This window comes from Triturus cristatus, chromosome 9 (assembly GCF_964204655.1).
Source record: "Triturus cristatus chromosome 9, aTriCri1.1, whole genome shotgun sequence".
Classification (NCBI taxonomy): Eukaryota; Metazoa; Chordata; class Amphibia; order Caudata; family Salamandridae; genus Triturus; species Triturus cristatus.
The window spans coordinates 856742089-856751854 of NC_140592.1; positions in this window are offsets into that span (position 1 = coordinate 856742089).

Here is a 9766-nt window from a genome sequence, read left to right on the forward strand (position 1 = left end):
CACTTATCTTAATTAAATATAGACTGGAGTGGGAATAGTAAATTAATTCAGTTCAGTGTCCAGCACATACTCTAATTAAATATAGGTTGGAGTGAGAATATTACATTTATTAAGTTCAGTGTCCAGCACTTATCTTAATTTAATATAGACTGGAGTGGGAATAGTAAATTATTTTAGTTCAGTGTCCAGCACCTACCCTAATTTAATATAGGTTGGAGTGAGAATAGTAAATTAATTAAGTTCAGTGTCCAGCACTTATCTTAATTAAATATAGACTGGAGTGGGAATAGTAAATTAATTAAGTTCATTGTCCAGCACCTACTGTAATTTAATATAGTTTGGAGTGAGAATAGTAAATTAATTAAGTTCAGTGTCCAGCACTTATCTTAATTAAATATAGATTGGAGTGGGAATAGTAAATTAATTCAGTTCAGTGTCCAGCACATACTATAATTAAATATAGGTTGGAGTGAGAATAGGAAATTAATTAAGTTCAGTGTCCAGCACTTATTTTAATTTAATATAGACTGGAGTGGGAATAGTAAATTTATTTAGTTCAGTGTCCAGCACCTACCCTAATTTAATATAGGTTGGATTGAGAATAGTAAATTAATTAAGTTCAGTGTCCAGCACTTATCTTAATTAAATATAGACTGGAGTGGGAATAGTAAATTAATTAAGTTCATTGTCCAGCACCTACTGTAATTTAATATAGTTTGGAGTGAGAATAGTAAATTAATTAAGTTCAGTGTCCAGCACTTATCTTAATTAAATATAGATTGGAGTGGGAATAGTAAATTAATTCAGTTCAGCGTGCAGCACATACTATAATTAAATATAGGTTGGAGTGAGAATAGGAAATTAATTAAGTTCAGTGTCCAGCACTTATTTTAATTTAATATAGACTGGAGTGGGAATAGTAAATTAATTTAGTTCAGTGTCCAGCACCTACCCTAATTTAATATAGGTTGGAGTGAGAATAGTAAATTAATTAAGTTCAGTGTCCAGCACTTATCTTAATTAAATATAGACTAGAGTGGGAATAGTAAATTATTTAAGTTCAGTGTCCAGCATCTACCCTAATTAAATATAGATTGGACTGAGAATAGTAAATTAATTAAGTTCAGTGTCCAGCACTTATCTTAATTAAATATAGATTGGAGTGGGAATAGTAAATTAATTAAGTTCTGTGTCCAGCACATACTGTAATAAAATATAGGTTGGAGTGAGAATAGTAAATTAATTAAGTTCAGTGTCCAGCACTTATCTTAATTAAATATAGACTGGAGTGGGAATAGTTAATTAATTAAGTTCAGTGTCCAGCACCTACTCTAATGTAATATAGGTTGGAGTGAGAATAGTAAATTAATTAAGTTCAGTGTCCAGCACTTATCTTAATTAAATATAGACTGGAGTGGGAATAGTAAATTAATTCTGTTCAGTGTCCAGCACATACTCTAATTAAATATAGGTTGGAGTGAGAATAGTAAATTTATTAAGTTCAGTGTCCAGCACTTATCTTAATTTAATATAGACTGGAGTGGGAATAGTAAATTATTTTAGTTCAGTGTCCAGTACCTACTCTAATTTAATATAGGTTGGAGTGAGAATAGTAAATTAATTAAGTTCAGTGTCCAGCAGTTATCTTAATTAAATATAGACTGGAGTGGGAATAGTAAATTAATTAAGTTCAGTGTCCAGCACCTACTCTAATTTAATATAGGTTGGAGTGAGAATAGTAAATTAATTATGTTCAGTGTCCAGCACTTATCTTAATTAAATATAGACTAGAGTGGGAATAGTAAATTAATTAAGTTCAGTGTCCAGCATCTACCCTAATTAAATATAGATTGGAGTGAGAATAGTAAATTAATTAAGTTCAGTGTCCAGCACTTATCTTAATTAAATATAGATTGGAGTGGGAATAGTAAATTAATTAAGTTCTGTGTCCAGCACATACTCTAATTAAATATAGGTTGGAGTGAGAATAGTAAATTAATTAAGTTCAGTGTCCAGCACTTATCTTATTTAAATATAGACTGGAGTGGGAATAGTTAATTAATTAAGTTCAGTGTCCAGCACCTACTCTAATGTAAAATAGGTTGGAGTGAGAATAGTAAATTAATTAAGTTCAATGTCCAGCACTTATCTTAATTAAATATAGACTGGAGTGGGAATAGTAAATTAATTCAGTCAGTGTCCAGCACATACTCTAATTAAATATAGGTTGGAGTGAGAATAGTTAATGTATTAATTTCAGTGTCCAGCATTTATCTTAATTTAATATAGACTGGAGTGGGAATACTAAATTAATTTAGTTCAGTGTCCAGCAACTACTATAATTTATTATAGGTTGGAGTGAGAATAGTAAATTAATTAAGTTCAGTCTGTAGTGGGAGTAGTATGTTAATTAAGTTTGGTAAATAGCAAATATTAGAATTAAATATAGAGGTGCCGATTACGATCCGGTAAAAAATATCCCCGTGCGACTCGTATCCGGTCTTTTTACCGTACGAATCGTACAAGTGCCGTACGAACTGGCAATCACGATTCGCATGGTAAAAAGTCCATACGAACCGCATTGGGAATCATTCCCCACACGTCCTCGGGTCGGAAAATGTGTCCGACACGTCCTCGTACGATTTACCGTACAAATGTGAAAGGTGAAGTCCGACCGAGGAATCACGATCCATCCCATGCGTCCGAGGTTACAACCGGATGGAAAAAACACCGTCCGCACCGAACTCCCATAGCAACCATGGAGACGTGCCCGCATACGCGCCGACCCCCCCAGCCCCCGTACGTACGCGCCGACCCCCCCCAGCCCCCGTACGTACGCGCCGAACCCCCCTGTATGTACACCCGTGTACGTGTCGAACCCCCCGTGTACGTTCGAGTCGAACCCCCCGTGTACGTTCGACGTTCGAGTCGAACCCTCCGTGTACGTTCGAGTCGAACCCCCCCGTGTATGTACGGTGCGTACCCCCGTGTATGTTCGAGTCGAACCCCCGTGTATGTTCGAGTCGAACCCCCCGTGTACGTTCGAGTCGAACCCCCCGTGTACGTTCGAGTCGCACCCCCCCGTGTACGTTCGAGTCGAACCCCCCCGTGTACGTTCGAGTCGTACCCCCACCCGTGTATGTACGGTGCGTACCCCCCGTGTACGTTCGCACCCCCACCTGTGTATGTACGGTGCGTACCCCCAGCGGGGTACGAACCCCCCGTGTACGTTCGAGTCGAACCCCCCCCGTGTACGTTCGAGTCGTACCCCCACCCGTGTATGTACGGTGCGTACCCCCGTGTACGTTCGAGTCGAACCCCCCCGTGTACGTTCGAGTCAAACCCCCGTGTACGTTCGAGTCGTACCCCCACCCGTGTATGTACGGTGCGTACCTCCCCGTGTACGTTCGAGTCGAACCCCCCGTGTACGTTCGAGTCGAACCCCCCGTGCACGTTCGAGTCGTACCCCCACTCGTGTATGTACAGTGCGTACCCCCCGTGTACGTTCGAGTCGAACCCCCCGTGTACGTTCGAGTCGAACCCCCCTGTGTACGTTCGAGTCGTACCCCCACCCATGTATGTACGGTGCGTACCCCCCGTGTATGTTCGAGTCGAACCCCCCCGTGTACGTTCGAGTCGAACCCCCGTGTACGTTCGAGTCGTACCCCCACCCGTGTATGTACGGTGCGTACCCCCCGTGTACGTTCGAGTCGAACCCCCCCGTGTACGTTCGAGTCGAACCCCCCGTGTACGTTCGAGTCGCACCCCCACCTGTGTATGTACGGTGCGTACCCCCGTGTACGTTCGAGTCGTACCCCCACTCGTGTATGTACGGTGCGTACCCCCCGTGTACGTTCGAGTCGAACCCCCCCGTGTACGTTCGAGTCGAACCCCCCCGTGTACGTTCGAGTCGTACCCCCACCCGTGTATGTACGGTGCGTACCCCCCGTGTACGTTCGAGTCGAACCCCCCGTGTACGTTCGAGTCGAACCCCCCGTGTACGTTCGAGTCGTACCCCCACCCGTGTATGTACGGTGCGTACCCCCCGTGTACGTTCGAGTCGAACCCCCCGTGTACGTTCGAGTCGAACCCCCCCGTGTACGTTCGAGTCGCACGCCCACCCGTGCTACGCGCTGGGGGTACGCACCGTACATACACGGGTGGGGGTGCGACTCGAACGTACACGGGGGTTTGACTCGAACGTACACGGGGGTTCGACTCGAACGTACAAGGGGGGTATGCACCGTACATACACGGGTGGGGGTACGACTCGAACGTACACGGGGGGGTTCGACTCGAACGTACACGGGGGGGTTCGACTCGAACGTACATGGGGGGTACGCACCGTACATACACGAGTGGGGGTACGACTCGAACGTACACGGGGGTACGCACCGTACATACACGGGTGGGGGTGCGACTCGAACGTACACGGGGGGGTTCGACTCGAACGTACACGGGGGTACGCACCGTACATACACGGGTGGGGGTGCGACTCGAACGTACACGGGGGGTTTGACTCGAACGTACACGGGGGGGTTCGACTCGAACGTACACGGGGGGTATGCACCGTACATACACGGGTGGGGCTACGACTCGAACGTACACGGGGGGGTTCGACTCGAACGTACACGGGGGGGTTCGACTCGAATGTACACGGGGGGTACGCACCGTACATACACGAGTGGGGGTACGACTCGAACGTACACGGGGGTACGCACCGTACATACACGGGTGGGGGTGCGACTCGAACGTACACGGGGGGTTCGACTCGAACGTACACGGGGGGTTCAACTTGAACGTACACGGGGGGTTCGACTCGAACGTACACGGGGGGTTCGACACGTACACGGGTGTACATACAGGGGGGTTCGGCGCGTACGTACGGGGGCTGGGGGGGTCGGCGCGTACGTACGGGGGCTGGGGGGGGTCGGCGCGTACGTACGGGGGCTGGGGGGGGTCGGCGTGTACGTACGGGGGCTGGGGGGGTCGGCGCGTACGTACGGGGGCTGGGGGGGGTACGGTGCGTACCGGGCCACCTACTCTGGTCGATTCGCGCCGTACTTCGCTTTTCCGGCACTTTTTGGGTGCCGTGAAAATATTGCCGTCCGGACTGCTGTCGGTTCGAATCGTAATTCCTGGGTCGTGAAACGCTGCCTGAAAGCGTACCGACGTCACGTCGCAGCATTCCCGGATCACATTCGTATGTATATTTTCGTCGGTCGGTGTTTTTTATGATGCGTACGGAAATGGTGTTTCCGTGCGAATCGTAATTCCATGTTTGTAAAGTTTTACGACCGGGTACGAGTCGGACGGGGAAAACGCTCCGACCGACGGTTCGTACCCGGTTTTTACCGGATCGTAATCGGCACCAGAGTTGAATAGGAACAGTTAAATTAATTTGATTTAATTTACAAAAAATCTGTAGATTTTAGTTTTGGTTGGATAAAAGATAGAAGTTATATCAGAATGCAAATTCCAATTTTTTTTTTAAAATAGTAGAAAGGAAAATAAGATTTATTTTATAGTTGTTGGAATGTATATTCATTAGAGAGAAAATGTTGTTTGTTATTACGCATATTCTAATAATTAAATCATTGAAATAAACATGTAATAAAATAATTAATATTTAACATTTGTATTATAGTTATAATTTTTTTATAATGGATATATATTTGCTTAATGTATATTTTGGACATGAATATATGAACACACAAAATAATTAAAAATAAAAAAATCTGATTTTTATAGCTGTTTAATATTTATAAATTTATATTGTGTACTCTCAAAATTTTTAGACTTTATTTGAATTTATAAGAAATTGTATGTTTTGAAATATATGACTAATATATTTTAATTATTAATATTTATATTACATAATTAATATTGAAATTGTTTACATTTTAGAATATGTATTTTTTTATTTTTTTTTGGTATGTTGTAGATACAATATATTAATTATATCATGTTCATCTATTTATTTTGGTAATATATACAGTTTTATTGATATATTAATAAAAATATTTTATTTATTATATTTATTTTTATACGTTAAATAATTTTCACATAGATAAAAAAAATAGGTATTCTTTTTGAGTATTTTATTCTAATGTTTTACTAATTTTTAAAGTAATGTGTAATGTTAAATAAATAGTTAGGGCATTTATTGGTATGTTTTTTAGTTGTTATGTTTGTTTGGATCTTTTATTTTGTAACCGCTCGCTGTTGTTTTGGGTTATTTTGGTCGAATCCAGGTCGCGGTCGGGAGCTGTTTCGCGTTTGAGAAGGTAAGAGTTATTTTCTTTATTATTAAATAGTTTTAAGTGTTTTGTGGAAGTAGTAATGTTGTAATAAGTGTGTATTGATTGATGTTTTAGAAGTTAGGGTGTTAGTAATAGTTTGTATACGGTTTTATAATTTACGTTGTGTTCCGTGTTTGTGGCTTTGTTAGTGTTTTGTTATTTCGGTGTGTTAAAGTTTTATAGTGTTTGAATAACGTTTGTAGTGATGTTTTTAGGTGCCTTTTGTGTGTTTGTGTGTGGGTGGGAATGTTTGTTTCTCTTTTGTAGGTTTTACGGAGAAGATATTTTCGTCGGTTTCAAACACCTTATTTTTTTAAAGGAAGTGTGTATTAGTTGTGTTTACTAATCTTTATTTTACACTTCCTTTATTGTTCGGGTTTCCAGGAGCGGTTATTTACCTTTTTAATATTTTTCGGGATTTTTTTGGTTAATGGATAGTCGCTTTTTTGCGTAGACGTTGTTTTCGATAAACAGTTGTATTTTTACATTTTATTGGGATTTTTTTTTGATACCTATGGATTTTGAACTACCTGGATTTATTTGGAAGGAATGTTACTATCCCATTGGAGCAACTACACAGGTAAGTTCATTTAAATATTTTAATTGTTGGTGGCCAAACCTTATATATTTAATATTGTTGTTGTGGACTTGGTTTGTTTAATTATGTTGTCTAAATATATGTAGATATAATTGATTTATATATTTTAGACCACATAATTAAATATGTGATATAATAAAGTGGTTTATTTATGTTGTGATAGTTGTTTTAGTAGAATTGTGGGTTAATATTTAGGAAAGGGTTTAGAAGAGAGTTTGAGCTATTATATTTAAGTACTCAAGTCCTCTTGTGGATGGGTATAGCTGTACCTGTTGTTGTAGGTAATTATACATTTGAGTAGTTTGTCTAGACTGTTTTGGTTTTAATTGTAGGACAGATTGTTGCATTCTTAATTCTTGGAAACTTTGTTCCTTTTGTATGGCAATTAGTAGTTTTTGTAGTGTTGGAGTTGTTCTCCCAGTAGAAGTTAGGAATGCATTATGCCAGCCCTCGACGGCGTTGTTAGTTTTGGCTTGTTGGTTGAGTGTACTTACATATACATTCCACCAAGGTATTTGGAACTTGGGCTGACGTCTATGGCCTGATCTGTGTAGTCTCCCCACCCAGGTATCCTCAAAATAATCTAAGAGGGGAGATAACTTTACTTTATTTTGTTTGTAGAATGGACTTTCTAATAAAAGATTGTAATGTTCTGCAACATCTGTGGTTGGTACATAAGCTAGGGCTGTTAGAAGTTTTATTTGATGTGCAAAACTTATGTTAGTGGCATATTCTAAACTTAGTGAAGATTTTTGTAAATGTCTCCATATACATTGGTTTAGATGGAAGTAACATCCTTGGATAGCTGTATGGGGGTACAGTTTTAGAATGCAATTTATCATGGCTTGCTCAAAGTCTATGATAATTCTTTGAGGGTAAAAATCATTTGATTCTTGTTTTAGTTTTCCTAGCATTTCATTATATGTTGTGTTTTGTTTGTTAGGTAATAGTGCATAAATTAAAGGTATGGAAGTGTTGTGATATTGACCGTGTATTGTGTAAAGCTGGTAGAATGGTTTTGGGCATATTGTAAAGGTGCCATCCATCATCCATGTTTGGCATTGTTGCAGTTTAGTTATATTGTTTGCAGTAGCAAACATTATGATTCTTTTTTCTGTGCTTTTGTTATCAAAAAAATAAAAGGTTCATTATTGTGGGTGATACTTAATTCTGGTGGAATGATGATCTCTTGAAAAGTTTTAGGGGATGGCATAGTTGTCGTGGTTGCTTTTTTGGTCCTAGCAATAGTTCTTTTTATAGAAGCAATTGATGGTAATTGGCCTCTTGCTTCTTTGGGCACTCTAGGTAATAGTTCTTTTAGGATTACACTTGTAGCAGTTTGTGAACCAGTGCTTAATTCTTTGATATTTTCAAGGGTTGATCTGACTTCTATTTCAGAGAGATTGGGTGGATGGTTATGCTCTCTTGTATATAGTACAGTTGTTTCTCTTGTTGTTGCTCGTCCGTAGCATTTGTTAGAATAATATTTAGTACACTTCCAGTTCACTTTTCGGTCCGTCTGCTTTTCTTGGGTGTATGTGTAACCCATGTAACACAATAGGAATTTTCCTTTCTGCGAAGTTATAAATTGGGCTTCTTCTGTCATCGTGATGTGTTAGAAATCTGGAAAAAATGTATATTAAAATATATGCAATAGTACTTTATATATTTAAATGAAAATAGCAAAAAAGCATTTTTTTAATATATACTTACCAAGTGTTTTTGGTTGTATTTGAATGAAGATGTTGTTTGTAGACAAAATGCTGTTTAGTTGATGTAGTCTCTGAAAGTTAAAGAACATATATTGTTTTGGTTGGTTTAGTTTTTTAAGTGGGGTGGTATTGCTGTTTGGTATAGACTATATTTTTTTTGTTGAAACGTATTTTATTGTTTTACAAATCAACAACTCAAAAAACATTCCCCCGCCTTCACCTGTCCCGGAAGTACCACACATTTATCATCAAGACCAATTATTCAGGAGAAGGAACAACCTTCCCACCCAGTTCTCTACCCCCCCCCTCCCCCACCACATGTCAATGTACCCCCGTCCCCTACCCCTCTTACTATGTGCCCCTCCTCCCTAATAAATAAGATGCAGTAGCCCAACCTCTCCCTAAGCAAACAGAGCCTTCCCTCATGCCCAGTGGTATAGACTATAGGTGTTAATTTATACAGGTTTTTTAAAACTTAAAAAAGAGAACATGGATTTGTTTAGGGGTTTAGGATGTTTTGGGGTTTGAGTAGGATTTAATTAATATTTTATAAAGTATTTTGATAGTATACTTACTTTTTAGTGAGTCTTTTCTGGCAATCTTCAATATTTTCTTTAGCTGTTTGGAGTAATATCTGTAGTGGAAACATAAAGAGATGGAATATATAAGTTAGTTATTTATTTGAGTAAAGATAAATTAGTGTTTTAGTTTAATTTGGCAGTTTAGTTAGAAAAGAATATTTACTTACGTTTTTAGAATAGTAGTAGGATGTAGGTTTCTTCTGTTTAGCAGAGTTTCTTCTTCGTTCAATGCTTTGGTTTAAGGCACAGTAGAAGACTTGTTTTAATTGGTTTATATAGTGGTTTTAAATTGTTTCTTGAATGTTATTGGTTGTTTTCTGTATGTGGCCTTTCTATTGGATGGTTTGAATTTTTTTTAGTTAATTGGTTTCCTTTTATGGAAAATGCTAAGTAAGAGTATATTTAGTTTTAAAGGAGGAGAGTTTTAAATCATTATATATAAAAAGATTGTTTATAATGTGTAGTAATTTTTTTTAAATGTGTTCGAAATGCCAATGTGATAATTATTTCAGTGTTTTTTTATTATGTTGTTAAATATTGAGATCGCTATAAATGTTATGTTTATGTTTAAGT